We start from the raw sequence: 9,044 nt of genomic DNA, 5'->3' as shown, positions 1-9,044 counted from the left end.
ATCTCCATCATGAGAGGGCGCAAAAAACGGCCGCCATGTTGCTCCACTTTTTTTCTTCATTCGTCATTCTCTCTCCATGTTTTTTTTATATAGGATGCATAATTTTTTTTGGGGGGGGAGCGGGGGGGGCAAAGGCTCCAAAGGGCACCCCTTTTGGCCCTCTCAAATGTCCACCTTTTCATATCTTGCCCCTTTTGTGGCCATTTCCTCGTCCTAGCTCCGATTCGAGTGCTCTAAATTTTTGCGCATTCGGCTTTATATCTCGCATTGACTGGTAACTCCTGACAACCCGTACGGCAGTCTGAAAAATTATCAAAAATCAACAAGTGTCACTCGGGCGCCTTTTAAGAGTCGTATTTCACAGTGCTTAAAATCATCCTAGCTGGAGCCGTCGCCTTCGACGTTGAATATTTTTCCCTTGATATTCGTAATTTTTAGCTATTTTTAAGCACTTCTCGGCATCAAAACTCCGCTCTCATTGGCAACCACGAGATAGGGCGACTCAGCCCGTCGAATCCCACAGTAGATCTGCACAAAACAACCAAAGGAAGCATCAAGCTAATACAAAATAGATACATATTAAAACACACAGCACAGTGCTCACCCTACCCCCTGACAAAACCAAGGCATGTTATCCACAAGGAGTAGGCCTAGCATAATCTGATAAAAGGTCCGAAGCAAGTCACTAACCAACTGCTCCAACACGGCCAGACTAAAAAAAACTATCAAAGAGGTCGCCCTAAGTGGTGGTCTAAACTACCTACCTAACTAAGGACAACACAACTAGGAGCTCCTACTAGGCGAGGACTCCTATAGCCTGATCAAGAAGTATTTTCTTTCAGCACATTTCTTCTTCTTTTAGGGTTTTATTTTCCCCATACTCGGGCAAAAAGGAGGGAGCTGAGCGTAGTGACCCAAGGAGAACAGGGCATCAACCTCAGGACCTGTCTCGGTACCCAAGAACCTACCAAGCCCTTGCAAGGCGACACTTAATCCTTTTTTGACACTCACTTTTATTTTCGCTCCAACCTTCCTTACTTTCTTCTTTTCCAGCAAGATGCCTCCCCTAGGAAGACAAGGCATCGGCTCCGGGTCTGACTCGTCTCCAGAAACCTACCAGGCCTTCGCAAGGCGATGATCAACTGCTTATAAATTTTCCTTTCTTTTCTTTTCTATTTTGGCAGGGGTTAGAACCCCTTTTTACACACCTTTGTATATATTTATTGTCTTTTGGGATATTCAGGGTTTCTTTTCCTTTATCCTCATTTTTCCTTTTTCGGCAAGCTTCTCTAACTACCTCACAACTAACAAGAACTCTTGGAACAACTGCCTAGCAAGCTAGTAGAACAGGGTCACTAGGACCTCCTTCTAAAACAGGTCTTTCATGTCTGGCAATGGCTTTACAGGAGGCAACGACTACTCAAACCTCCCTCAAACATACTGAACCTAAACCTAGGACTTCATGCCTTGGACGTCGGTCCCCAACAAGAAAAGAAAATCCCCCAAAAAGTACACAGACACATATAGCAAAAAAACACGGTACTCATAAAGGAGAGATATCACCTAGATAGGGCCACGAGAAGCTTCCGCACAACAAAAGGCTCCTTCCAAGCTCTTTTTCGAACCTGTCTAGCACAGAACTACAACAAGAAACCATTAACCGCACCCATACTAAACAGACAACTGGCCCTCTTGGCCTAATGAAATTTGGATATAATATCCAAAGCAGCTAGCCTTCCTAGCTTAAAACTAGATAGGTCATTGTAGTCCACGTAATACTAATATCCTTGGCATATACATCACACCCTATCAGACTACCCAGGGTGCCAAGGATAGCATATCATAGGTCGACTAACCCCATGCTACTCATGCAAGTTAGCTAAAGCTTGATCTTGTATTTTTTGATCTTAGGTTTTTTTTTTTTTGAGATACAAGTCCAAGCCTTTCCACAAATAACTCATCAATAAGGCCGATCCCTTCTTGGGCACTATGAGCTGAATGAACGGCCTCAGTGGGCTCGCATGTCCCACATTTATTGTCATCCGAATAAACTGGTCGTTCAAGCGGCTGAGTGGCTCCTTTGGCAGAAAGAATCATAGCTTTGTACTCATTCAAACCTCCCCTATTTGGGTTTTCACATAAATCAGTGCTGCAACCCAAACTAGGTAGAGCTTCAAGCCTAGGCACATCACATGGGTGTATCCCAAGGCAATGTATATTGTCAAATGTATATCCAGTCTTATCCTCTTGGGGGTTTGACAAAATATATCTAGATGGGATCCTTGGCCTTACATCCGACACTCCTGCCATACTTTTGGAGATTTTGGGTCTCCAAACCCAGCTCACATTTCCCTTAATATTCTTGCATTCCCTCAATTTGCTGCACTGGTCTAACAAACTCAATGCAAACTTATCCCTATGGCCAAATGGCCTCACATCCTTATTACCTTTGTGAAGCACATGTGGACTTTTAGCATTTTGCATCCTCTTTACAAAATATGTCTTTACTTGTTTACGTCCATACTGCAAATTTTCTTCCATAAGAACCATGCTTTCACTAGAGGGAACAACATCCACCCAAAAGCATGATTCCAACACCAAAGGTCTCGCAAGAGCCTTACTAGCAACAAAATTAGAACCACACACAGAATGCTTATCAACACTCATAGGCCCATTGGTGCGATCCGTATTGCCATCACAACTACCTTTCATGGAAGTGTTGCAAGCCCTAATGGAACTTACATGGCTTGGAACCTTTTCACTGAGATACATGTCATTACTACTCATAGGATGGCCATTTTCTGCTTTGAGATTTTGGCCACCAAGGTTCCCCTCATAGGCTGCCTTGGTATCACCAAGTGAGCTGTCTTCTTGCAGAAATGGTTGGAAGCTAGGATGCACTTGTACGGAGCGGGAAAAACTCCAAAATTTTTCCCAACAACTCTGAATATGACCCTCATAATCAATGGCATGCATTTTTGCTTCCTTTAACGACTTAGGATTCCGCAGTCCCACTTGGATTTGCACATTAATCTCTAGACCATTCAGAAACTGCTCACATAGCACATCATCTGGTAATGCACTGGCTCTTCTTGGCCAAAGCCTAAGAGTACTATCAAAGGCTCTAGCATACTCCTTAACAGAAAGATAAGACTCCTGTCTAAACTGCATAAGCTGCCCTAAGACTTGAATCATAGGGAGCTGCTTTTCATACTCATCTAGAAATCTATCACAAGTCTCCTCAAATGATCTGATCGACCCTCTTGGGAGGTTCTAGTACCATTTCCTTGCCTCTCCCTTTAGGGTACTTGGGAATACGAGCATCCGATGTATATCGTCGAATCCACTTGCAATGCAAGTTAGGCCATATTCTCTTAAATGAATCATCGAATCCTCATTTGGAAACCCATAAATCACTGGTGGCAGATCCCTATAAAGAGGAGGGCATTTAGTCCTCTCCTTTGGGATCAAGACTGGGTCATCAAAATCTTCGTATTCCTCTTGGCCTAATACCAGTGTGTTAGGGTCTTTAATCTCTTCCATTTCCACCTTTACTGGTATGGAAGAGTCATTAATTCCATGAACTTCCCTTTCCGCCAACTCACAAAGTGGTTTAGGGAGTCCAACACTATGCAATAGGGAATCTATCCCATCATCTGCTACTGGTGTTCTAGTAAGCCTATTCTCATCTGCCACCACTTTGCTAGAACTTAGGATAGGTCCTAATGAAGTCTTCCTTACTAACAATGGTTTTCCACACACATGGACATCATCCAATGCTTTATGGATCTTGGCAATCACACTACGGTACCCAACTGCGTCAAGCACTAGCATTGGATGTATCTTTAGATCATAATCATCATGTCCTCCTATGTGTATAGTAACCATCGTTGTCACAGTCTTTTCTATGACATTATCATCATGAATCATCATAGATGACTGTGTCATCGTAGCACTACTTTCAATTTCCCTTTTCTCTAATCTCCATGGGATGTTAATCTTAGAGGTAGCTCCATGGGTATTTTCCCATAGTGACCCAAACTCAAGCATTGTATCACTTTCAGGGCAAAGGGTAAAATAGTAAATCGCCCAATGTGTCAAAGATCCCACTAGACTATTCAAGATAGACAAAGTATCCTTTGGGTGTTGGGGATTTCTTGGATTGACCGTCATACAAATGACCAAGGTTTTTATCAGACTAACTTGATATCCACCGCTTCAAGGTGTCTATCGACCAATAGAATAAAGCTAACAGGTCCCCTGCGCAGACTAGGAGCGTCAATCCAATGCTAAAGGACAAACTGTCTTAAAGCTTAATTCCTGCATTTATAGTTTATAGTCCAACGTTTCCCTAAAACTCCTCAGAGGGAGATCCCAAAGTACTTAGGCATAACTCCTCGTCACGCACATATACGAGGCACTCCACCGACTAATAGTTGGAGCCCCACTGCAGCTCTCCTACATCGTAGGGATTGGCCCTTTGATGCGCTGCTAAACATATAACACAAACGAGCACAAACTCCTCTCAATATACCAATATTTTACGTTCCAGGATGTACCATTCCTCACTACAATTTCCCCTTAGGACCCAACGACTAACCTACAGCTTGGGGCATCCTCTCACGCTCATCGTTGGTCTCAACCTAAGGAAGACAAGTGCCATGCATCCAAGAGGTTTTTCTGATACCTTTTAATTATTATGCTTAATGCAAATTGTGTATGGCTATGTGCTCAAACAAAAGAAAAATCAGCATCGTGCATAGTGCATAAAGCATTCTTTCCATGAATTTCACTAACGCATGCTGCGTTGAAAGGAGGCACTGAGCCATATGCTCATGCTACCATCCTCTTTATTTAAACCGGTTTCTATATGCCAAGTGCAATGCATAAATCAAATCTTTTCTTTATCTTTCAATGTTTCAGCCCCTTTTCATCTAACTCTTAGCATTTTACATCACTGATCGGTTAAATAGGGTTTCTATGTATTTTTCCCTTTTAAAAGAACAATAAATACACACAAAACATAGAAACGGGGACAAACCGAGGCCAACCTCATGCTTTGCCATCGTTATACATTGCACAAACATAGATATAATTTCCCCTAATTTTTCTCAGTCCATTTTTCATTTTTCCCTAATTTTAAACCCATTTTTCTCATTTTTGGGCATTTTTTTCATATTTTTCTTTAATAAATAATGACGGAAAATGAAAATTTATTGTGGGCTGTGGCCCTTAGGTTCATTGACAGCAAAAACTCAGATTTAGTGAATAGCCCAAGGACAGCACCCTAATCTACCAAGAGAGCAGGCCTCATGGTGGCATCTACAATGCCCGTGCTCTCCAAAACCTGCAAGAAACACCCTTCCTCTCAACAAGAAACCATGCTCACACACAAGATTTGGGCACACAAGAGATAAGACCATCATCTTCATCCTCACTCTCTCCTTCCATGGAAGAGATAAAGCAAGAAAGCACAAGAAAGGAAAGAGAGCAAGAGTTGTGCCAATGCAAGAGAGAAAAGAAGATACATGCAAGTAGCTAGATAAAGGAGAGAAAGAGAAGTTGTAACTCCCCAAACCACCTTTTTCCACAAATTGCATGGCTCTTCATTTCCACCTTTTCATATTCCTTTAAGGGTTCGTTTTACATGAGCATTCTTAGACCTTAGAAAGGAGGTCTATGAACATTGAAACATTAAAACCTTTCAACTTTTGCAAACACACACACTACTTCTCATGCTCATGGCTTTACAATGTGGACCTACTAAAATAACATATGCAATGGCTTTTATAGCTCCAAGCCAAGCATTTACAATAGTAAAAATATATATCAATGAAGTACAACTTAGATACAATATCACAAACATTTTTGATAAAGTGAATAACTTGTCGATGTAGAGCCACATGCTTTTAGCCTTTTTGATGACAAAATTGGAGGCTATCATTCCTCCCACACTTAAATTGGTGAGCTCCTGCGAACCAAAGAACCATAATAAACTTCCATTGTAAGCTTCAAGAAAAACTTCATATCCTTCTTCTCATTTCTTCACACTTCCATGGATCATTTGTCCACTTCTTCAACAACCACTATCTCTTCACATCAATTTTTTGGCTTGATTCCAAACACCCATCACTGACTAATACACTGATAAGGATGAATACCACAACACTTTGATTTTGGGAGACACACTATCTCCATGAAGAAGAAACATTGAAAATCCACCAATTTGACACCAAAAATGTGAAAAACCCACAAAAGAATCTTCAAAGTAGCACTCCCACTTCATCAGATTAATCTTTAATGTTCTCCCACCCGAAAGATTCTAATGCTTTGGCTTTCTTTTATATGTATGGCATATGAACTAGCTTTATAAAGACCTTAGGATTTTAAGGTTATGATAAAAGTATAATATTATCTTATCCTTCTTTGTGGTTGCCGTTTCGTGCTGATGTCGCATGGATGAGGGTGTGAGGAAAAATAAGAGTCACTACAAATTTGGGCCGTTGTTTCTCTGCTTTGGCGAAAGACTATCGTTGCTGCTTCCTCTTCTTCTTCATTCACTTCTTCATTCATTACACAAGCCATGATATCTAGTGCCATATCTCTCCTCCAAGTTGGCTCAGCTGGCCTGGAAGATCACAAATCTCTTCTGGCGGCACTGATCAAGCATGCTTGACCTTATTCTTCAGCAACTCCAGTCAAGATGAGGGGATTCGATGGTACATGGCTTCAGCGCTATCCATCTTCATATCAGAGATGCTGATGTAGAAGATTTCTGACATTGGTTGTTTCCTTAGAGTGAATCAATATGTCCCCAAACTCCCCCATGACCTCCAAGAATTATGCTATTTCCTCCTCCTGCTCTTCTTCTGCTTCTTACATTAATAATCCAGGACTGACTTTGTCCTCTTGCAGCTCCTCCTTCGACATTGGATCCTGCACTGCATGCACAGGCTCCATCCATGGGCCTTTCACTGTTGCTTCCCCATCCTGCCCCACCTCAATGCCTTGCTCATTAGGCCAGCGTGGATCCGACTGTGCTATTGCTCCCCCATTTCTGACCTCGTCGATAATTCTTGATTTTTTGCAGCACTGCCATGGCGGTCTTCTTCCTCCGCTCCTTCCTCATAATCATGTGGAGATGACGAGTCGTTGTCGGGTGTGTGGAGCCGCTCCTGCTCGACATTGTCGATGTTTCCATCATTATCAAGGATGCGATCTCTCCAATCGTCTGTGTCGATGGCGGCATCATGGATGATGCATGTGGCATCCCGCACGCAGCTTCCTTGAGAATGCAAAGGCCTGGAAGAGAGCCGATTTGCGGCTGGGATGAATCTGAAATGAGGATGTTGCCTGTTGCCATCGCCAAGCAACATTCTGATTGCACTGATATTGGCATGATTTTTCTTCACCATGATACATTTCTATATTAGGGATGGGGGACCAACCAGATGGCCTGTGGGACTCCTGGGAGGACTTCTATTGATGACATCGTACTGCGAGACAGACATATCTCTCTCGCTCTCTCTCTCCAAGCAATCGTCCTTCTCTTTACGGCCTTTTTCCATATCCTCCGTCTCTCTGAAGCAGTCCACCCTCTCTCCCTACGTGTCTTCCTTGCAGGAGTGCCAAGCGTCTCCCTCTCCACCTCTTCCTTTCCATATTCTTTGTCCCCGCTGTTTTCTTGCCTCGAGACCTCCTCCTTTCCGCCATGGCCGCTCCCTTCAACAACCAGGATGGTTTGACCTGGGCCGACCAGTGGGACTACAAGAACGACAATTCGAAGGCCTTCGTCGGCACCGACCAGAAGCAAAAAAATTAAAGTATATGCAAGTGACTCGAGATCATCTCTCTTCTTGCCTATGCGGCCCAAATGAGCATGGACACTTGCATACCTCACCATTCGAAGACATGGCCCCTCCTCCTCCGTTTGCTTATCACAAGTTACAGCAGTTGCCACATCAAGCCTTCAACTTCTCCACACAGCAAGCTGCAATACACTTTTCTCATTTCCTTCATGCAAAGCTCGAGAGCATCCATGAGTAGGCCCCTGGCAGGATCGCCAAAAATGAACAGCCCAAGGACAGCACCTAATCTACCAAGAGAACAGGCCTCATGGTGGCATCTACAATGCCCGTGCTCTCCAAAACCTGCAAGAAACACCCTTCCTCTCAACAAGAAACCATGCTCACACACAAGATTTGGGCACACAAGAGATAAGACCATCATCTTCATCCTCACTCTCTCCTTCCATGGAAGAGATAAAGCAAGAAAGCACAAGAAAGGAAAGAGAGCAAGAGTTGTGCCAATGCAAGAGAGAAAAGAAGATACATGCAAGTAGCTAGATAAAGGAGAGAAAGAGAAGTTGTAACTCCCCAAACCACCTTTTTCCACAAATTGCATGGCTCTTCATTTCCACCTTTTCATATTCCACCTTTTCGTATTCCTTTAAGGGTTCGTTTTACATGAGCATTCTTAGACCTTAGAAAGGAGGTCTATGAACATTGAAACATTAAAACCTTTCAACTTTTGCAAACACACACACTACTTCTCATGCTCATGGCTTTACAATGTGGACCTACTAAAATAACATATGCAATGGCTTTTATAGCTCCAAGCCAAGCATTTACAATGGTAAAAATATATATCAATGAAGTACAACTTAGATACAATATCACAAACATTTTTGATAAAGTGAATAACTTGTCGATGTAGAGCCACATGCTTTTAGCCTTTTTGATGACAAAATTGGAGGCTATCATTTAGTTGGTGTGAGATATCATATTTCTCATTTATATAGCAAAAAACCCAATTTTACCCTTAAAACGCATGTTTTCATGTATTTTGACACTAATTCTGGTCATGTAGCCTTATATTTTATGATTTTCAGGTTGCAAACAGTTGAAACTCATGGCAAACAATATCATAATGAACTTTCATCCCATATGAACAAGGTTTCATAAAGCAAATAGCATTAGAAAATCATTTTTCTTTATAAAAAATATCATTACCGCTTATTTTCGGGTCTCGGTTTCTTGGCCTTG

General features: G+C 42.3%; 1 long non-coding RNA gene across 1 annotated transcript; it reads left to right on the top strand.

Annotated features, from left to right (window-relative positions):
* Positions 1–6,035: 6,035 nt before the first annotated feature.
* LOC148021809 (uncharacterized) lies at positions 6,036–8,416 on the top strand. The gene is made up of 2 exons (XR_015694408.1): positions 6,036–6,798; positions 6,916–8,416. It is a non-coding gene; the product is annotated as an uncharacterized LOC148021809 (long non-coding RNA).
* The last annotated feature ends 628 nt before the right edge of the window (positions 8,417–9,044 follow it).

This window comes from Lygodium microphyllum, chromosome 17 (assembly GCF_053477565.2).
Source record: "Lygodium microphyllum isolate KBCC chromosome 17, Lygodium_microphyllum_v1.1.10, whole genome shotgun sequence".
NCBI lineage: Eukaryota > Viridiplantae > Streptophyta > Polypodiopsida > Schizaeales > Lygodiaceae > Lygodium > Lygodium microphyllum.
Note: the sequence above shows the minus strand (reverse complement) of the source record. Positions and strands in the feature narration are given on the sequence as shown.